This window comes from Protopterus annectens, chromosome 8.part0, assembly GCF_019279795.1.
Source record: "Protopterus annectens isolate FY-2018-M chromosome 8.part0, PAN1.0, whole genome shotgun sequence".
Taxonomy (NCBI): Eukaryota; Metazoa; Chordata; order Ceratodontiformes; family Protopteridae; genus Protopterus; species Protopterus annectens.
In genome coordinates, this window is record NC_056741.1 from 820,778,130 (window position 1) to 820,802,249 (window position 24,120).

The following is a 24,120-nucleotide window of genomic DNA, read 5'->3' on the forward strand; positions in this document are numbered from 1 at the left end:
CTCCCTGGAAATTTAAGCAGATTTTCCAAGACATTTGGAAAAGCTGAAGGGGGTAATGAAAGACATATAATGCAGTATTTATTTAAATGCAGCTGCTGTATGGAGCAGTAAAGAAAAAGCATGGATCTGTAAAACAAGATTGCAGGCTCATTATCTCATAACGTTTATCCAAACTAGATCTGAATTGCCTAAACTTTCTATCAAGTTACTACATAAGTCAGCAAAGCTTGCAAGGTCTTACCTTGAATGTATTATGAATCAGCATAAAAAAATAATAACAGTAATAATTAAAAACAGCTGGAAAAATCTTGCAAATGTAAATAAACAAAAACATTCCCTTCATCATGACGCAGTGCTGAACATTCAGGACTCCATAAGAGGTTATAATTACAGTGAAGCAGTTCGACTCTGCAACATGGACACTGTTGTCAGGCTAAAAAGGGCCAGCATGGTGCCAGAATCACTCATCATATAAATGTGGAGTAAATGGGAAGATAGGAATGCTAGGAAAAAGGGAATAGTAAGCAGAGAAAAACATATAAGAGTAACAATAAGGGCATATTTTATTTTGTGGGATAGCGGCCCTTTATATATATATATATATATATATATATATATATATATATATATATATACATAGGTCAAATTTGTTTCATTGAATTTATACTTACTCAAATGTCAAAAACTCGAGATGACTCCACCAAAAATTTAATAAACCAAAGCAAGGAGTCACAGATATTTTTTACAGGGAAACTAACCACTTGGCCAGTAGGGTGAACTTTACCCTTTTCCCCAGTATAGTGTGATCTTGGAGTTGGTATATTTAATTAGTAGGGGTGCAGGGGGCACATCCCTAGGTTTAATTTTCTCTCTCCTTTTTTTTTTGTGTCTTGGTGGCCAAGAGGTTGGTTTCCCTGTAAAAAATAAATGTCATTGACTTGTTGCTTCAGGTTTATTAAGTTTTTGGTGGAGTTGTCTTGAGTTTTTGATATTCTGGTAAGTGTAAGTTTGATGAAACAAAGTAAACCCATATGTATTATATATATATATATATATATATATATATATATATATATATATATATATATATATGAATGAGACAGTTAATGTGGAGTTTACATTGGCTGGATGGAGGGAATAGGAAAGGTAGCAGGGCAACACAAACATAAAATGCAGATATTGCAGGCATGGACATATATGGTGGGGACAACAATGATAGGATGCAGACATACAGAGAATAGTTAAATGGTGATGGGGAGAGTTGAAATCAAAATAAGGTATGGAAAGTAAAAAAAGAGGGGGACCCATAATCGAGGATAAACCAGAGTACAGGGGGCTGCCAGAGTGGTCAAAAGATTAGACTAACCCGACATTAGTCACCTTATGTCTGCTTTAATTGGCAGGCAATGCCTCCAGTGACCAGATCATCAGAGCTAGACAGTCATTTAACTTCACCAGCTTTAACAAGAAGTGATTCACAGTATTCATGCAAGCATCATAGATTCATAGATTGTTACTGGGATAATGACCTGAGGGGACTTTTCTAAGCCTATCCATGTTTTCCAGAGAGAATAATGTTGTCCTGTATCCAAATGGAACATTTAGAGCCAAGCATCTATAAGGTGTTTCTGTCCATAAAGGACAAATATGTCAGGCCCAGTGTAAATTTCCTATTCCCCATCCACCGGTCTAGGTTACACTTACACTTGGTCATAGACAAACTCAGCTTCACATGGTGGGGAAGCCTGTTCCATAGATGGGCAGTGTCTGACACATATCTGTCTCTCCATCATGTTCTGCTTAAGTCACAGACACAATTCAGGTCCCTAGACCTTGTATTTCTGGTACTGCCATTACAGCTGATAAGCAACCATCTTACATTCCTGATACCACATGTCCACAGGGATCCCTTCCAGCCAAAAAGGATCTCCCCATCCCCTCTTCTGGGATGTGTTCATGAAGCCCATCATTAAGCTGTCCAGGTCACCTTGGACAGGGTGATCTCTCTCTCTTTGCTGAGAGGTAGACCTGGAGACTGCTGGTGCCCAGTCACCAGACAGAACAACTGTTGCAGACCCAGGTACAAGCTACAACTCCTCTGTCTCAGCCGCAAATGGACCTGTTTAGAGATGAGAAAATAAATAAAGGGAGAAAATAGAACACATTAATACACATCTGCGTTATGAATAGAATTGCAGTGGCACATTAAAGTAAATCACATAAAACACTGTTGGGAGAGGTATTCAGGCCTTCTGAGATAGACAAGCCTGTTAAATTCTGGCTTCTCGGTTGCTTAAATAGAAAATTGGGGCTGTGAAAAGAAAAGTCAAAGGTGGGAGACAAAAATAGTGCCTACAATAAAAACTTGGCATGTTTCCCCTAAACTCTGCCTTCCACTGGTGAGGCAGATCAAAGTGGTACCGCCAGAGGTCATTTATACCAGTTCCTGCATTGATCGACAGAATGGGTGATACCCATGGCATCACTCGCTGTCTTGACAAGCAGGTGTCAGAAGTACATCTTATATAATGGGCCATCATAATGGCTCAGCAGACACTCCTCAATATCCCTGTACAAAAGATAGGAGGAAAATGCTTTCTCTCTCTCTCTTCTCTTTCTCTCCCTCTACACACAGACACATGCATGTACCAGGCAGGAGTCCTGCCATACCCACCCCCTGAGGAGGTGCTGGATGCAGTAGGGCTCCTGCCTGCTATGCGTGTGTGTGTGTGTGTGTGTGTGTGTGTGTGTGTGTGTGTGTGTGTGTGTGTGAGAGAGAGAGAGAGAGAGAGAGAGAGAGATAGAAACTGAATGAAACAGGATTTTTATTGATCCTTTCCAAAGTGACTTTGAGGAGCACCTGCAGGGCCATTATGATTGTCCATTATATACCTCCATTCAACAGGTTAACTCCTAGAACAAAATAATAATGTGCACACAGCTACAAGTTACATCATCACATAACACATATCATAGAGCAGTAATGGTGCACTAGTGTTGGTATCCTTAGCAAAGAGTTGCTGCATTACAAACTTTACAGATGACTTACATGCGCATAGTGTTTAGTTGTCCCAGAAGGACAGGAATAAGCAGTCTAATGCAATGTATTTTGGTAGCAATTCAGAAACATCCTTACAAAGTTCTGTCATTAGCATAACTAATGCATCATGATATAAAGAGCTGTTCCCATACTGCAGGAGACTGTGTTACAATGAATAAATTAGGAATTAGGATTTCACTGAAAAAGACATTCCACTTTGTTAAAGGTATGTTAAAGGATGACAAGACACCTGGTAATTTACCTTTTCCCTGCACTAAACACCCATGTTGGATGTTATCAACATGGATGGAGAGCAACTAGTACACATAGATGAGGTTACACAGGACAGATGCATAACCATTACATGCCCAGCTATGTGTTGGAGAGCCAAATGTAGTAGTAAACATGGCACAAAGGTATGATAGGTGCATAACCAGCTGTGGTGGCCACAGCACAAACGCATGACAGATAAATGTTAAGCCATGGCTAGACACATTGTTTTAAGGAACACAGCAGAAAGCATGCCAGTTATATGTCCAGATCTAGGTTACTTGTACTGAGAGCACGAAATAATATAGAGGATACAATGAAAACTGATAAATGAAGGCATGGATAAAGATTTAGAAGGTGGGATGGAGGACAGGATGTGCAGAGACAGGCTGTTGTCACAGGGATACAGGACTGTTTCCAGTAATTACATGCCCATTGCTTCTCTCACTATAGCACAGTTAAAGAAGTTAGAACATGACAGCAGACAAATACATTGGCAGCAGTTGAGGTGAAGGGGTCATTTTACATACATGTGGGTTATACAAAGACAGTCTTGACTACACACATTCTGAATGTCATGTAACCTGCAGGTTTATGCATTTTGTTGTGGGTCCATATGAAAGACAAATGTTTAAAGAGATCAGCACCTATTAGACAGGTGTATCGCAGGCCCTTTACATACATGGCAAGCACATCATTGACAAAGGTAAAGCAGATGAGGCATTCTGATACCAGATGTTGCAGGGAGTGGTGTAGGTCAGCAGTGCTGTGAGAATGCATAATAAGATCACAGTACAGGTACAGGGAAGGATATCTGACATACTATTATAGGCCAAGTCCATGGCAAACAACATTTCTAGTGACATGCTCACCACAAGAGGTGGGCCACACTCACAGAGGTGGAATCATTCCTGATATCCTTATCTGGAGAAGGCAAATGAATGCTAATATCTGTTGGTAACTTGGTTGTTGGTGAAAGACTGGGAATGACTCAAGTGCCTGTTGGGAATCCAATAATAACAGGTGTACTTTCATGGTGTATAGTGAACATATTCAGCAAAACACTTCTGCTTATCCCTTGTCCAGGTACATTCACCCTGCAAATGGAATAACCAGTTGCGTATACAAGTTATGCATATGCCCATATGGTATTGCCTGATTTTGTCATGTACCAGTATGTCTGCCATATAGTGGGGGGGACAAGGTGTATATTCCATTCCTATCACAAGGAATGTTATCGTTATGCTTTTACAGCATTCAGTTGTGGAAGTTCTGGTATGAGAGGATGACACACACATGATTTAGCCAGTCAGCTGTGCCTGACAGTGATAGCAATGTGCATATGGCATCACCAATGACACAGTGACACTGTTACCAATGGTAATACTGGAGGGCTCACGTAAAGCCCCCACATACCATGTGGCATGGTTGGGTCTGGTGTAACTCTGGACCCCACTCAGGCTTTACAGGACTCACCAGCACAGGCACCATATCTCAGTCATAGTACCTCTCACATGTATTTACACAACACAGAAGAGAAGTGTTTTGGTGGCCATTACCACCATAATTACAATTCTTTCCATGACCTGAGTACAACATTTGGCATCAATCAGGGGATGTGCATGTCTTGGTTACAGACAGTTGCTACATACTTAGCATAACTAATGAAAAACCTGCCTTGTAATTCATGACAGGTTTATGAGAACTAAAAAGCCAACTACACAATCCACAATTTTTTAAAAATCCTCCCCCCTTCATCTCTCACTTTTTTCTGCATATGTTCATTCCTTTTTTTTCCTTTTTACATATCTGTTTCTTAACTCTTGCTCTCTATTACCAGTTGGTTGAATTGTACACACTGCACCAGAAAAAATTAAAATTTCCACTGCTTCAATAAAAGAATACTCGCTTGGTCTCCGGCATCCTGTGTGGGAATTCTTCATTCTCTTGTACCCCACAGCAATTTGTCCAAACCTTCTGCATACAGAAGGCTCCCCCAGGAGCTTTACTCTAGCCTGCTCCTGCAAGTAGATTGAAGAGATGAGGAGAGAGGGACATAAAGATCATTCACTTCTGTTTGATAAGAATTAGTGCCTCCAATATTGGCCAGCATACTTCCAATATTGGCCAGCATTTTATAACACCACCAAAGAAATGTGACACCATTACTATATTTAAAATATGTTATAGTATTCTTATTCTGCCCATATCCTGCCATGACCATTTGACATGTTTTCTTTTATACCATACCACTAACCTCTTAGCTGCCATGTAGTCCAGAGACATATCTCTTTTAAATTAGCAGTCTTAGTGGCAAAACAGGTGACATACTTGCCTTCAATGCAGAAGGTTGTCGGTTCTATTCCCACATTAGACAGATGGCTTGTTGACACTGCAGTGGAGCAAAGGGAGGGTGCTGTCTTCCTGAGTATATTGTCCTTCAGATGAGACATCAAACATAGGTTCCATCTGCTTGAACTGGTAGTAGCTTAGGTGAATGTAAAAGACCCAATGACACTTATTGAAAAGAGTAGGGAAAGTTCCCTGGCACCTAGGAAAAAAGTAGGGTCCTTTATTTGATACAAAATAACTATGTTTACATAACAATATATTTATAAAAAAGTCACATTAACACATTTCAATAATGTTCTTTCCATTAATCCTTCAAACTTGACCCCCACTGCTTTTTCTATGGGTCCCTATTAAATTTCAGAATGCTTCAAAGTTTGAATTTCATATGGTCGACACCATATGATCGAACTTTGAAAAGTTTAAAGGTGAAAGGCAATGGCTACGTACACACAAAATGGGAAAATTTCCCTTTTCTGCACTGAAGTGTGGTCTTGGAGTTAGTATATTTAAGGAGGGGGTGTGGGGTGCAGGGATGCTTGCCCCCCCTGCTCAGAGCATTAAGGTAATTTTTCACTTTTTTATTATAGATTTGAGGTTTCAAGTTTCGCTCATATGTTGTCGAACATATGAGGTTTGAAATTTTGAAGCTTTGAATATATATAATATAGACCCTTTAACCACAAACACAATCTAATTTTTTGCAATACGTCTGCTATTATCCATTTTCCATTAAACAAAATTCCATTCAGTCTTTCATTCCAAATCACACAAAATACACAAAATAGAGTTTTATCTGTTTTTAATATATTCTTTTCTTACTCTTATAATATATATTATCCATACATAATCATATTCATCTCTATATTATTCATGTTACCATTATTTTCTAAAACAATTTTCTTCACACAACTTTTATAAAGCTTCACAATCTTTACCATTTAAAAAAAAAAAAGTTTTCTTATTACCCACAAAACAAACATAGGGCCGGATTCACGAAGGCTTGCACGGAGTCTAAGAGTAGTGTAAGACTCCATGCAGCCTTCACGATCCAGGAACAGCCCAAAGTCCGTGTAAGAGACAAGCTAAAACGGCTCTTACACGGAGTGGGCGTGGATAAGCTAATCACCTCACTTGCAGCTGAATAGCATGCAAATGAGGATGATTAGCGATCCAGGAAGCCCAGAACAGCCCTTGTAAGAGCCGTTTTAGCTGCAGAAATGTACTCAGTTGACAACTGAGTACGTTTCTGCAAAAACTGCAATGGAGCCATGTCAGCTCCAAATAAAGGGTGCATATGTGTCAGGCAGCATGCCAATGCCCAAATATGTGGCCATTGGCAATGTAACCTGATGCAAATATATTAAAAATATAATTTTTTTACCCAGCGCAGCCCCACGCAAACGGGCTGCGCTGTATAAAACATAAAAATGAAGGTTTTAAACCTACAAATGTAGGTTTTATGCAATACATGGAATGTCAATGCAGGGACCAGCAGACCAAAACCAACATGGCCACCGTGTAGTGGTTGCTAAGGGGGGAAGCTGAGTCTAAGACATGTAACTAAGCATTAGTAGGCAATCTGATGCAAATGAGTGTAAGGATACTGAATTCCACTGTCACATAGCAAATGAGCACAGTCTGAGTAGTGTAAGAGTTACAGAAGGGGGAGGAACAGAGTAGGAGATAGGTGACATCACAGGGGGGAATGGTAGAAAGAAATGCAGTTCATTGGAGGTCAGAGTGACATGACAGATGTCAGATATCATGGAAAGAGGTGTGCCACTAACTAAGCATGAGAAAGTCAAGAAATGGAAGGTGTACACTGTTGCCTACACCAAAGTTTCTTGCTGGGCGTGCATGCGCACATGTGCGTGCCATGAAGCGCGAGTAAGGCAGTGTGCGCGCGTGTAAGACAGACTGAGCATGTGGGAGTGTGCTGGGAGATGTTTAACACTGTTTGCATGGGCGTGCACGCGTTTTAATCCGAATAAGCAGATTCTGAACCATGTAAGTATGTGTGCGCGCATGTAAGCCACTGTGAGCATGTTTCTGCTGGTTTACACACGGCTCCACCCTCAGGAAACAGAAAGGAAAAAGGAAGCAACAGATTTAGTAGGAAGCTAGCAGGGAATACTGCTGGAGCTAGCAGGTGAAAACAATTAGATGCAGGCAATTACACAGGCAGAATAGTAGCCCAGCCCAGCACTTAAAACTCTGCAAACAGCAGTGCAGGATGTTTCTCTCAAGAGACACTGCAAGACATGAATTAAGTTATCAGAAGTGAAAACTGAAAAAGCTGAACTCAGAGCAGAAATGTTAGGGGCTGCCATAGCTGTCATAATGAGACATAGGCGACTTGCTGAGGGTGGTGACAATGCAGATGGTGCCAGACAACCCACAGTGAGGAGACAGAGAAGAGTGTACAGGCCCAGGGTCACCTACCACGGGTTACATGAGCTGGAAATAGTAGAGCACTATAGAGTGGACAGAGACCTCCTGCAGCAAATAGTGGAGCTGTGCAGGCCATGCCTCACACACAGAACCAACAGAGGGGAACCCATCCCAGTGGAAACCAAGGTATGTGTTGGCCTAAGAATACTAGCAACAGGTACCTTCCAGAGACCAACTGGTGATATAATGGGGATATCACAGGCATCAGCCTCCAGGGTACTGTACCAGTTCCTGGATGCCATGTCAGCACATGTCGGTGATCATGTATATTTCCCCAATGCCCGTGAGGTATTGGCCAGCAATATGCATCTCTTCCAGCAAATAGCGGAATACCCTGAGGTAGTGGGTGCAATAGACTGCATGCACATACGCATCAAAGCACCAGCTGTTGAGTGGGGTAGGGCATACATGAACCGCAAGGGCTTCCCCTCCATCAACTGCCAGGTCGTGTGTGATGCCCAGGGCATAATAATGAATGTGTGTGCTGGCTGTCCTGGGAGCTACCATGATTCCCACATCTGGCATTTGACGCAGCTGTACCAGACATTTGCCAATGGGGACATCCCACATGGACACCTAGTGGGGGATGCAGGTTATGCACTGGAGCCGTGGCTGATGACACCCATCAGAAACGCACACACACCTGAACAGGAACGCCATAATGAGGCACACACACAAACACGTAATGTAATAGAGCGTGTGTTTGGGCTGCTCAAGTCACGGTTCCGGTGTCTGGACACATCTGGTGGAGCCTTGCAGTACACACCAACTACATGTACCCAAATTGTCATGGTATGTGCTATGCTACATAATATGATCTTGCGAAAACAGCTGCAGCAGGACCAGCATAGGGCCGGGCCAAACAGCCCCCCACCATTGCCAAGGCCATCACAGGCAGAGCGTGACTCGGAGGAGGAACAACCTGAGCCTGCCCCAGCAGGCAGAAGGAGGCGTGCTCAGTATGCCCTGGCCTTGGCAAAGAGGCAACGCATAGCACATACACTGGCTCAGTAGGAACCCTGGGAATGATACCCCCCTCTCTGACTCACCCATATAGTAACAGGGATGCCTAACATGACACAACCTGCTCTCAAATATGTACAGGGAAGTGTAATATGCACATCCGACAGAGGCAGCCCTGCAGCACCACCTGAGGCATGAATGCTATGTGTTAAGTAATGTAACACCATGTACTATATGCACACCTGAGGACCCTGACTAACATCCTACCCTCACCAAGCATCATGCCACAACATGACAATGAGATGATCAAGTGCAATAATTGACGGAAGTATCGCAGTTAGTCAAAGGGGATCCAATGTGTGCCAGTCTGGGATGACATGCTGAGCATGACATGATGCACCACCTGCTAGGACTGGTGTGCACCTATCAGTGCAGGCCGTATGGATACTGGCAAAGGCTGTTGTTACCCACTGTGTGCCCTGAATAGGTAAGGCTCAAAACACAAACCTATCTCCATAGGTGTCAGAAGGGATAAGAATAAGATAAGGGATAAGTGGAAACAGCAAGATGCATGCAGTCTAAACTCACCCAGTATGGAGAATGGTGATATCTGCACTGTAACAGAAAACTGAGCCAAGGCTCACAACAGCACCCTAACACTACCAGGTTACACCTCATACTGTGCTGTACAGCCTCAAAACATGGAACAAGCTACAAAAGGAGGGTGACTAGCAAGAATTGTCAAGGATAACCACACCCCCATGTTGGTACCACAACAAAAAGCAGCATGGACTAGCCATGGTCAAGTAACAGTGGCTAAAACTGCCCCCCAGTTTATAGCCTGCTACAGACTACTGTCCCAACACCAGGAACTGCACCTGGCCTATGCTGGAATACATGAATATATCAAGTCCTCCAAACCACATTATATTGGGTGACTGAAAATACCCAGACATAGACTGGGAGCATTATACTAGCTCCAACAGTGTAGGACAAAAGTTCATAGAATCCATAAACCAAAAGGCCCAGGAACAACGTACCACTCCCACAAGAGGGGTAAGCATACTGGATGTGATAATCAGCAACATGGGTACTGGATGGCAAGATGAGAAGTGTATTGCTCACTGGTAAAACCAGACCATAGAGTAATCACACTGGATATACAAATCCTGACCACAGTCCCTGGCCAGAAAACCACAGTGGAAAACATGTGTTAAATAATATTTGCACTCCTCCAAACTGATGTGGAATCCATTAAAGGTCCTGTGCAGGTGCAAAATATGGGCCACACCTCAGAACCTGTAATACAGCCATTCCATGAACACTGCCAGGAATGCTTGGATTATGCAATCCTAAATTAAAACAAGACACAATGCCATACACGCAGGAATCTGGCATGGTGGACACCAGCCATAACCAAACCATGCAAGAGAATGAGGAAGCTACTACATGATAGAGCAAACATAAACAATGAAGTAATCACTGATCAGTAGTATGGCAATAAAATCTGTCCACACATACAATCCACTAAGGCCAGCCACAACAAGTTGAATCTGTGAATCCTGAGGCAATGTTACACCTGCCCCAAGTACACAGACAACCCCAACTCCACCCAAGAAATACAAATATATGTGAGAGATGCAACCATCTATCCAAACTGGAGGCTGAGCTCCCTCAACTCAGTACTCCCAAAACTAGTCAGGAGGAGAAGGTAACCACACACACCACAAACACAGTCCCACATAGACCTATCACAACTGCAAACCAAACACATAAACACAGACAAACATTCCCAGAGGCACAAATTACAAACACAGCACACCAACAGAGGCCTCTAAAGCAGACACCCAATCAAACAACCTCCAAACATAGCACATGCAACACATAGTAGACAAAGCTGGTGTGCCAAACAGTCACAGGCCAGAAGGAGAAACAACATACCTGATACAGTTGTAATAGGTGACTCCATAGTCAGACACACTGCTGTCCCGCACACCAGACTGAACAAGGGAAAGGGTACAGTAAGTTGCCTGTAGGCTGCCACACGCCACATAACAGAAGTATGCAGGTCACTCCAAAGCAAGTAGAAATATGATGCAGTCATAGTCCATGCTGGTGTGAATGACCTGAGATGTACCTCCCTAGACTACATGAAAAGAGACATAGATGAGCTCTCTGATTATGTAGTCCAGGCCGGTATGACACTCACCATTTGCAGCATCCTACCCTTACCAAGAATAATGCCACAGTACAAACATGGAATGATCAGTCATAGCAAGTGGCACACTTACTGGTGTCATTCCAAGGGGATCCAATGTCTGTCTGCTTAGGATGTCATGCTTGACAAGCCACGCAGCTGTTCTTGGGATGGCTTGCACCTGTTACCCCTGGGCGTCTGAATATTGGATAAGGCCTTTGCCACCTCCATAGAGCCCTTTGTAGGCAAGGCTGAAAAGACTGACCCACCACCCTAGAAAACATAAGTGGAAAGAAACATAAGGGTAATGCTGACCAATGCCAGATGTGTAAACCCCAATATGCATGCTCCCAAGGCCATCCCCAGTATGGAGAACATTGATGTCTGTGCAGTGACAGAAACCTGCTGCAAGCCTCCTGACAGCACACCAGCACTACCAGGTTGTACCACATATCATGTGTCATGGCCCCAAAACCTGGAACAAAACGTAAAAGGAGGGTGAGTATCCATATTCAGCACAGACACCCATACGTCCAGGTAACTGGCAATGCACAAGGCATTGGAGTCCACCCATGTGCAACTAACTGTAGGCAAGACTGCTGTACAGTCTGTAGCATGCTACAGACCACACTCTCACACACAGGAACCCCACCCAGCCGTCCTGAAGACACTGGACAGTATGAATGTCACACCAAATACTAAACAAGGTACCACAAATTACCACATAGGTGGTAAACCATTATGTATGGAAGGAGTAACCAGGGACCTAGGGACACAAGTGGACAGTAACCTGTTATGTGACACCCGCATTGCCAATGTGGCTAGGAAGACTGTCTACATTTAACACCGTATCAGGAAAGGATTCACATCTACGTCAACAGAGGTCATTGTGCCCCTATACTGTTCTCTAATCACACCCATAATCTAGTACAATGCCTCATATGGGATGTACCTTACCTGACACCTGCAGCAGTTAGAAAGACCTCAAAGGTACCTCACCAAGAGGATAAAGGGTCTCAAATATATGTCATATGCTGCCTGGCTGTAGACACCCCAGCTGAATGCAGTCACATACTGCCTACACAGAGGCATTGCATGCCTGTTGTAGAAGGCCATGCCCAACACAGGAGTAATAGACATGCTCCACCCTAGAAAACTCAAATCCATCGGAGCTGTGATAGTGAGAGATGTCAACCTCAACAAATAATGAAATAGGATGTGCTGGTGGGACAGATACATAATCCAGAGGCTCCCCACACCCTGGACCAGAATCCCACTCCATGTTAGGCAGAGCCCCTCACTGACACTCTTCAACAGGAATCTTGCCAAGTGGATGGATGATTGTAGAGTTACACTGGGGGTCTTCACTGTGTCATATCCAGACAGAGGCACAGCAAAGCAAATCATAAATGGCCATAATATTCACATAGCAAGGGGTGGCAAAAGCCACACACACTCTGGCTAGGCTAACAAATGCCCTAGGGTGGATAGCCTAGTATGAACCTATGAACCTATGAAGATACAAATTGTACAGGACACTAAGGATAATCCCAAGGCTTTCACAACTGATGGTAGGAACCATGTTGGGAATTCACAGATATGCTCTGAATCACACACATATCACAAACACACACACATATTGCCAACATACATCCTGACAGGTGCAGTGCAACCCCCCCCCCCCGAATGCAGAATATCTATCCCAGCAGACTGCTGGCCCCCTGACATTGCAGATTCTGAGGTAACAGCCAACATCTACAAAGCAAAACACACAGCAGCAATGGTATGAGATGGTGTCCTGGGCTTAGTGCAACATGGACTCCAAGATGAATGGAATGCCAAACCACACTACTGCTCAATGTCAGCCTTACCACAGAATATGTACCCAAAGAGCAGTGTACAACAACAGTGGCCCTTCTCAACAAAGGTGTTGCCTGAATGGATACTGAAAACTACTACCCCAGAATCCTGAGAAGCTCGGTCTGCACAGCTATGGAAAGGATCAGCATGTACCACAGACATAAAGATATTGGGGACCTACTGACACCGGACCCTACCCAGTGTGGCTTTCTTAAGTGCAGATCCTGCCCCTAAACATGTTTGACTCAATTGAAACAGTCATTAAGGTCATTGATGAGGGCAATGTGGTCCACACAGCGTAGCTGGACCTTGCAAAGGCTTCTATACAATACCCTATGTGTTCATTATAGATAAGCTCACCAGCTTAAATATAAACCCTATGTCAGTAGAGGGGTTGCAAACCAGACCAAGGACAGAACAGACATGGTCAGACATGCTGCAGCCATGTCAGACTACAAACCAGATATAACTGGCATCCCACAAGGCTTGGTCCTAGGATCTCCCTCGTCTGGTATATATGTCCCATAGGTACAGGCAAACATGGAAGGACTGTGTCCGAACATGTTTGCAGAGGACTACAAACTGCTCACCACATATGATCCACCAGCTGACACAAGCATCCCACAAAAGGACCACATAGAAACAGACAACTGGTGCCATAGCCATGTCAGCAAGCTAATTGCAGAAACGTGTATAGTCAACCCCCGTGGATATACAGTAAGTGCCCACCAATTACCACATAGGTGTTAACCCATTATGTAGTTAACATGTAATGAGAGACCTGGGGACACAAGGTGATAGATATCCTGCATTGGACAAACATGTGCTGTAGTGTTTACAGAAACATACCATATACCCTCCTAATCATGAAGGTTGTCAGATCTAGATAAGGGGAGGTCATTGTGGCTCTGCAGTCATCCTTCATCAGTGGTACAATTGACTACAATAGCCCCTGTGGGATGTACCTCAGCAGACACCTCCATCAACCGTTAAGTCCCCAACAGTACCTCACCAGGAGTATCAAAGAGCTTGCACAGATGCCATGTGTTGCCTGTGTTGCTGGTATCAACAAACATGCTGCACCTTGTACAATCTGAATGGCAGTGAGCTATGCACATGAGAGACCTGAACCCCAGCACTGACTTACATAGGACAAGCTGTACTGCATGATCCATAACACAGAAGCCACCCCCACCCATGAGTGAACCCCAGTACAGGCTACCCATAGAGTCACTTATCAATCTTCCTCAATAGGAATCTTGATGAGTGGATGGGAGATGGTAGCTTTATCCTGGGTATCACTGTCATGTCACAGGTAGACAGAGGCACAATATACTAACCATGACATATGTCATGGCAAACTCCACTTACAATGTGTGTTGAAAGACAAACACACTCTCCAACTAGCATTAGACATGGACTAGGGCACATCGCTAGTGTTTGCAAATGTACACCTATGTTGTGGAATACACTACCAATGTTGGACAAGCCTGGGTTAAGTAGTTCATATCTGAACAGAATGCAACATGGTCAGATGTACACAACTGGCCCCTAACCAGGCTGTTCTGCCCACTATCGAAATGTAAAGCAGTGATAGCACTAAAGCCCAGGATACTGTCCACCACAGTCAAAGTACTACCAGTACACTATACAGTACTACAGTGTTAGGTCAGTGTGAAAGGATGTTGACAACTGTATGCAAAGTATCCCATGCAAACACTGCAGGCACAGTATAATCCTGTTGTGTTCACACACAAAGCAGTTGTACAGTAACTACACAACATGACACACAACACACAACCATAAACGGGTGATATTTGTTGAAGTTCACACTCATCCACAAATGTGGTGGGCTGCAGAGTCCAACATATGGAATGCTCACACTGGGCATGCTCACACACTTTGATAAATGAGACATATGTCAGACAACATGCCATGGGAAGGCTGAACTGGGCATGCTCACACACTTAGGCCAAATCTCAGTTTAGCAGTTGGACACACATATCTGGTATTTTTATGTGTTATTCCAGGAACCAACCACATTACAGCAGTCTGCCCAGTGCACACAGTTAAATGACTACAGAGACATACGTGATATAGTGGATCCCTCCCATATGAAAACATCTTCCACAGATGCACAAGTTGTTCATACAAACAGGGAATTCTATGGCAATAAAGATGTGCAAACAGTCTATCAGCAACAAATAATGTGCATTTGACAATTAAACATATGGGTGTAGAGGTCAACACTAGGCTGTTTGCCCTAGGGAATGACAGCTTAGCCAGAGTGTGCTTGGTGTCTGCCTCCCCACAGGATGCACAGTCCCCTTTCTAAACACCGATGATGTCAGCACCCTATAAGTACAGCAGGAGAAAAGAAACTTCCCAGTAATGCGAATAGCGTGCTCCGCTAATGCGTCCGTCACAAGTGTTATAACATAGTTAGGTAGGGGTTTGAATTCTGCAAATGCTCAGTGTTGGTGTGTGGGAGAGAAATGTCCCTTTTGGCAACTGGGAAAACACACTACAGGATGCACATTCCCCTTTCTAAACACCGATGATGTCAGCACCCTATAAGTACAGCAGGAGAAAAGAAACTTTACAGTAATGCAAGTAGCGCGCTCTGCTAATGCATCCGTTATAAGTGTCATAACATAGTTAAGTAGGGTTTGAATCCTGCAAATGCTCAGTGTGTGTGTGTGAGTGGGGTTGGTGTGTGTATAAGTGGGTGAGAGAGAAATGTCCCTTTTGGCAACTGGGAAAATGCACTACAGGATGCACATTCCCCTTTCTAAACACCGATGATGTCAGCACTCTATAAGTACAGCAGGAGAAGAGAAACCTCCCAGTCATGCGAATAGCGCGCTCCGCTAATGCGTCCGTCTCAAGTGTTATAACATAGTTAGGTAGGGGTTTGAATCCTGCAAATGGCAAGTGTGTGTGTGAGGAAAATGTCCCTTTTGGCAACTAGGAGAACAGACTACAGGATGCACATTCCCCTTTCTAAACACTGATGATGTCAGCACTCTATAAGTACAGCAGGAGAAGGGAAACCTCCCAGTAATGCGAATATTGCGCTCTGCTGATGTGTTTCTCTCAAGTGTCATAATATAGTTAGGTAGGGATTTGAATCCTGCGAATGGCAAGTGTGTGTGTTTGTCTGAGGGAAATTAGTGTGTGTGAAGGAAATGTCCCTTTTGGCAACTAGGAGAACCGACTACAGGATGCACATTCCCCTTTCTAAACACTGATGATGTCAGCACCCTATAAGTACAGCAAGAGAAAGGAAACCTCCCACTAATACGAATAGCACACTCAGCTAATGTGTCTATTTTGAGTGTCATAACATAGTCAGATAAGGGTTTGAATCCTGTGAATAGCAATTGTGTGTTTTCGGCTGAGGGGGGTTAGTGTGTGTGAGGACAATGTCCCTTTTGGGAACTAGGAGAACAGACTACAGGATGCACATTCCCCTTTCTAAACACTGATGATGTCAGCAATCTATAAGTATAGCAGGAGAAGGTAAACCTCCCAGTAATGCGAATAGCGTGCTCTGCTAATGCGTCCGTCTGAAGTATCGTAACATAGTTAGGTAGGGGTTTGAATCCTGCGACTGGCAAGTGTGTGTGTTTGTCTGAGGGGGGTTAGTGTGTGTGAGGGAAATGTCCCTTTTGGCAACTAGGAGAACAGACTGCAGGATGCACATTCCCCTTTCTAAACACTGATGATGTCAGCACCCTATAAGTACAGCAAGAGAAAGGAAACCTCCCAGTAATGTAAATAGCACACTCTGCTAATGTGTCTGTCTCGAGTGTCATAACATAGTCAGATAGGGGTTTGAATCCTATGAATGGCAAGTGTGTGTTTTTGGCTGAGGGGGGTTAGTGTGTGTGAGGACAATGTCCCTTTTGGCAACTAGGTGAACAGACTACAGGATGCACATTCCCCTTTCTAAACACTGATGGTGTCAGCACTCTATAAGGGAAACCTCCCAGTAATGCGAATAGCTCGCTCTGCTAATTTGTCCGTCTCAAGTGTCATACTATAGTTAGGTAGGGGTTTGAATTCTGCAAGTGTGTGTGTTTGTCTGAGGGGGTTAGTGTGTGTATGAGGGAAATGTCCCTTTTGGCAACTAGGAGAACAGACTACAGGATGCACATTTCCCTTTCTAAACACTGATGATGTCAGTGCCCTATAAGTACAACAAGAGAAGGGAAACCTTCCTGTAATGCGAATAGCACACTCTGCTAACGTGTCCATCTTGCGTGTCATAACATCATCAGATAAGGGTTTGAATCCTGCGAATGGCAAGTGTGTGTTTTTGGCTGAGGGGGGTTAGTCTGTGTGAGGACAATGTCCCTTTTGGCAACAAGGTGAACAGACTACAGGATGCACATTCCCCTTTCTAAACACTGTTCAGCTGAAGGCCATGGCTCTGGCACAAGTTGTCTCTTTCTATGATGCCCCTTTGGAAGATGCTTGTGTCGGCTGGAGAGTCGATTATGGTGGCCAGTTCGCAGTCATCTGCATATTTGGTCAGCCACAGTCCGTCCGTGTTGGCCTGTACCTCCAATAAATATATACCAAACAAGAGAGGTCCCAGGACTGAGCCTTGTGGGACACAACTCGTAACTGGTTTGGAGTCTGGCATGGCTCCAGCAATTCTAACCATGTGGGTTCTGTCCTTGAGCCACTGTGCAATCCATCTAGTGACATAGGGGCTTATATTTAAGCTGGTGAGCTTCTCTAGAATGCCCAAGTGGGGTATTGTTGTGAAGGCTTTTGCAAGGTCCAGGTAGGCTGTGTGAACCACCTTCCCTCGTCAATGGCCTTGGTGACTGTTTCAAAGAAATCAACCAGGTTAAACCTGGTAGTGCTGGTGTGCTCTCAGTAGCCCTGAACCAGGCATCTGTTACTGCACAGATATCGATGTTCTCCATGCCAATGAGTGTTTTGGGTGCATGCATCTGGAGGTTTAGACTTCTGGCGTTGGGTAGCATTACTCTTAGTTTCTTATCCCTTGTGATACCTATGAAGGTGGGTTTGTCATTTGAGCCTTGCCTAACATAGGCACTATGGGGGTAGCAAGAGCCTTTGCCAATATCTGAAAGCCCAGGGGTGACAGGTGCAGGCCGTCCCTAGCGAAGCAGGTAGTTCAACAGAAGATGAATATGTGAAGGTGTAGTGCCTGTGATTAGTTAGCAGTAGCATATATGACTGCTCACGTGGACACATGCCAGGTAAGTCATATGCACTATGTCACAGGCAATGTACATGTGAACAGGGCAAACAGTGACATCCTGTCAAGTGGGACATGGACATACATATAGTAAGCTATGCAGATGGCATTAGGAGTCCACAGAAGCTCTATAACTATGCATTGCAGGTGTGATCAGTATTCCAGGGTAATTGCAAGCAAACATGCATGCAAACAAAGCTACAGTAAACAGGGCTGCATGTAGTCCATTGTACAACAAACAAGCTGTACCAGTTCCAGTAGGTAACACTGCAAATATGCAGGCACTATGCACATGTACATGGAAATACATGGGTCAGATGGCTAGGGTCCAGTCTCAGTGCACACAAGTGTACAGACCATGTACTGTCAAGATGTACAATAACTGGATGGAAACCCATGTGCTCATACCTGCAGTAATACACATGTCAAATAGACACTGAGCCTTCACTCAGTGGTTCCATACTTAGTAGGATGTATGCTACCTGGCTTGCCACCACAGTATCCCTGACATATATGGGGACTCTCCCTCCTGTGACAGTTAGTTATGTGTGTTGGGGCTGTCTAGCATGGTATGAGATGTGAGCATGCAGTGCTAGGGTGCTCCTGTGTGTCCTGTACCAGTCATGTAGTACTGCACACATATCAACATCCTCAAACATCTGCATTGCAGAGTCCAATGTGGGCAACATGCCACTTGCAATTTACATGTCCATCATTGTGTATTACTACATTCATTACCTTATCCCCTGTGCTACCTATGTATGTAGCCTTCTGTTGACATCATTACCATCAGTATGCAAACATGTGCAGATGATACACTATGGTACTTACCATGGGTGTAGACAACAGGACATGACAATCACACACTTACTGCATCAGGCATGCTGTGATATACCCACAATTAATTCAGCACACAGTACTGTTAACAACATGATACTATTACTACACATCTATGTGGTCACCCTGTGCATCAGCAACATGTTAACCTGTACCTGCACAGTTGTTACAGATTGCAGGAGGTGGCACAGTTTCATCATATGCACAGGGTGTGAACTTGGTATGCCTGAGTCAGCCACCGATACCACCAATTGACATGTATGTGTATGTGTGTTGGTGAGGGACAGCAGTAGAAGGTGGGGCAATGTTGATGCAGTGTGTGCGTGTATGCGGTAGCCCTAGGTGTTGTCAATTCGCATGTGTGTATGGATGCACACAGTTCCACCTCATGGCTGCCATATACTGGTGTTTGTGGGCAGCCACAGACTGTACCTGCCAGGTCATACAGATCAGTGTCTCTGGCCACGGACACGGTACCTGTTCCTTGCAGGGGTGCTACGGACCGTATCCGGTACCAACCCAGACTGGGTACTGTCATCAGAAGCAGGTGTTCATTGACTGGACACAGATCCCTGTCGGGCCTGGCCAGAGCCACGTGCACGTGGTCTCCTGGGGCGGTCTGATGACAGCACAGACCCAGCATTGCTGGGGCTGCTGCTGGCACTACGGGGGCCACGGCCCTGCTGTCGTCCACGACGACTGCCAGCTGCTGCTGTTGCTGGCATACGGCCACGTCGACGCCTCAACCCCCCACCATTGCCCTGGCTCATGGACATGTTGTTGTGGAACCGGTCTAATATGTCCCCACAACGTCTGTCTATGACATCGGTGAAATCACGGATGGCAGCCGCAATGTCACGCATACTGTCAGTCATGGCTGTGCGACATGCTGTCAGCTCCCTCAGACCCTGTCTGGTGTACCGTTCCATACGTGACTGTGCCTGCATGACAGCCCGAAACATAGCTGAGGTTGTAAGACCTCTGTGGGCATGTCTGACAGGGGCAGTACGCCCACGGATGCTCCCACGAGAACCCCTGGACATCTGTCTGTGTGGTACCATCTCTGGGCCATGCCCATGGCTGCTGTGTGGGGAGGCATGTGCCACAGATACCACATTACCCTGGTCAATGCCCACTGTATGCTGTCCATCACCTAGGGACATTGGTGACAAAGGGTGTATTAGCAGGATAACTGTGCGCATTGATGGGGTCGACAGCTGTGTACTGTCAATCGGCTGACCAAAGGTGGACCCTGGCATACTTTCCTGTGCCATTACACAGATGTCATCATTATCAGTACCCACGGCACCTGATTCAGGTTCCCTGCTACATGACACCAGAGCAGCAACAGAACCTGTGGGAGGGAAACAGGAAACACAGTTTACAATGTCTACACATTACCAGTGATGCACACATGCACACATGCACAGGTGCACACATGCACACATGCACACGTGCACACATGCACACATGCACAGGTGCACACATGCACAGGTGCACACACGCACACATGCACAGGTGCACACATGCACACATGCACACATGCACAGGTGCACACATGCACATGTGCACACGTGCACACATGCACCAGTGCACACATGCACAGGTGCACACATGCACACATGCACAGGTGCACACATGCACACATGCACACATGCACACATGCACAGTACTCAGTATGCGTGATATCAACACACAGACACAGACACACCTACATGCATACAAAGAACACTACTAAGTGAGCCAAATAGTACTATTACTATCAACACTATTACAGGAATTGTTAATACACACTCACCAGCATGGATAGGCTGTATTGCTGTTATACCAGAGGGTCCTGCAGACGTGAAGAAACTAATGTCAGTGGGCACAACTGTGCCATTGTTACTGAGTATGATACAGGTCAGTAGTACAACAGTCACCTTTCACAGGTCAGCTGCTAATATTGAGGATATCACACTTGCACATTAAATACTATGGTGACAGCTACAAACCAAGGACACACCTCACACATGCATTAACTACCAGTGTACACAACAGTCAACTATACATATGGCATATTACCTGCACCTTCACTGTCTTGCTGCTGCGTGGCTCCAGCCTCCATCATAATGCATGTCTGCTGCTGTTGTTGCTGGCGGACTGGAGCCACTACACTCATGAGTAGTCCCTCCAGTCTGGTGAGTGGGGGATGTGTAGCCACCCCACCACCTGTGGCGACCTGTTGCCTGTGGATATCCGATGCACACTGACGGACATGTCTGATTAAATCACTGCAGTGATGTCGTACCTGCTCATATGTCCTATTATGCGTGCCTATGTCATTTACCCGACGGACAAGGTCTTGCCACAGTGCAGCCCTCTCCTGCTGATTCTGGCTGGTGCGGGAAAAGAGTATTGCATAATCCTGCACCAGGCTCTGGTGTATCTCCTCATCCTCAGCTGTGGAGTAGGTGGGATTCTGCGGGTGGACCATGTACCTGAGAAAGAAAATAACCTGGTATCAGCAATATATGTCAGCAGAATTTGGCACACATACTACACATGCTACTCGACTGTTATGATACAACATATCTCACATATGTAGCATCTGTCTGTCTATTGGTGGATACACATGTAGATGGCCAGGTATCAGTGCTCAGCCAGCAACTGTGCAACAGTACCTGGCACACTCCATACAACATACTACCAAACCCCAGCAGTCAGAACACTGATTCAGGTCAAGAGCACCTCCTCACTCTGGGGTTTGTATCTAGGTACTGTATGGCCTACATCATCAACTACTGTGAGCTGACCACACACTGATTGCCCTGGATATACATATCCCACCTCCACCACCAGCAAAAATGACTATAGTGCATAACATTACAGATACAAACTTTACACTTTGTAACAGTGACATGGTATCCTTTCAGCCCACTGGGCCAGTGGCAGATACAACCCACAATGCTGACCCCTACACAATTGCTTTCTACAGACATCTCCGAGAATGCATGGATCATGCAATCCCATATATGACCAAGACACTCTCCACAAAGGGACAGCATCCTGTCTGGTGGACCCCAGCCATAGACAGATTGTATTACAGAAGATGGAAGCTACTGCAAGACAGAGCATAATTCCATAAAGGGAGGGCATGTCTGAGCAGCACTAGTAAGGATCTATTTTCCATCATACAAAATCCATGGGCAACTTTGAGAGGGAAATCAAGAGGGACACTACAGATAACCAGAAGGCCTTCTTCAGTTATGTTAGCAACCTGGTCAGGATCCATCCTCTATGCCCATAGTTAGTACACAACAACAAATATTTCACTGACACCACAGATATCGACAACATTGTGGCAGACAGGTTCAGTGCAGGTGTCACCCGCCCTCTCCCCAAAATAAGACATAGTTATCCCAGCTGACTGTAACCTCCCTGTCATCACAGATGTCCAGGTGAGAGCCACCCTCAGGACAGCAGAATACACAACATGAATGGGACCTGATGGTATCCCCAGTAGCATGCTACATAAACTCTGACAGGAGCTAAACACACATATAGAAGTGCTATGTAACACTAGCCTGACTACAGGATATGTACCTGTACACTGGCGCACAGCAGCAGGGGTTCCACTCCACGAAGGAGGCACCTCAACATACCAATACAATACAACACAATACATTACATTACAATGCAATATTATACAATATGCTATTGCCCCTGGGACTACAGCAGCGTACTGTTCTGCTACCCTGACCATTGTGACACATGTGGTGTGATGGTACCTGCTGCTGTCACACAGTTACACAGGGTGACTCATATGGCATATTACCTATCTGACTAACATTCAGCAGGGGTATGTGTGACATGTACTCATGGGGAGTGTTGTTTCTTAACACTGTGTGGTTTATTGCAGGGTATGTCTTATCTGTGGGTAGGAACTCTTACCTCCACATGTGCACTCTATTGCAATGGCACGGACGACACGCAGCAGACATTTAGGTTGTGGATGGTGTGAGGTGTAACTATGGTTGTTGGACATCTGTCATGGGTGTGACTTTCATATGTAAATTCGGGAGTGGTAACCTCTATGTGGGTAGCATATGTGTACTCTGTGGTGTTGTCAGTCACTGTGCATTGGTAATGTGTTTGAGTGCATTGTCACAGTGCTGTACATGTCACTGTGTCATTCTCCATATCTGTAGCTGTCATGTGAGGTCCATACCATGGCATCCATTATGTGGTGTGGAGGGGTACACTGACCTACATGTCCATAGCTGACACACCATGTCCGCTGACACATACCATGTGCAGGTATTCCAGGGATAGTGTGCCACTGTGAATATCATTGGGGCCACTATTGTACACATTTATGACCCTGTTCACCCCTGGCACATGCAGTGGTGGGCAGCCAATCACATATCTGGTGGTTACTGGTGTAGGTGATCTGGAATGTGGTATGGTACTCCGGTTTTGACACTGGTGTTCACTCCATGCCTTTGTCACCAGGCACCTGTTGCAATACATCTGTACACATGTGCCTCACTCAGAATTTATATACATCTCTCTCTCTCTCTATATATATATATATATATATATATATATATATATATATATGTATATAGATATATCTATATGTATATATATATATATATATATATATATATATATATATATATATATATATATATATATATGTCCATATACATATACACATATATATATTGATGTACACATATTGCTATAGATGTGGGGGGGGGGCACAGAGGGGGTGTGAGTGACAGAGGGAGTGGGACAGGCTGTGTTGCAGGTCGTCATATACAGTCATACCTGTAGATAGTCAGATCAGTCTGTCTATGTATATGTATCTACATATATCTATATCTGTATGTGTGCATTACATAGATATGTTTGTACAATATTCTA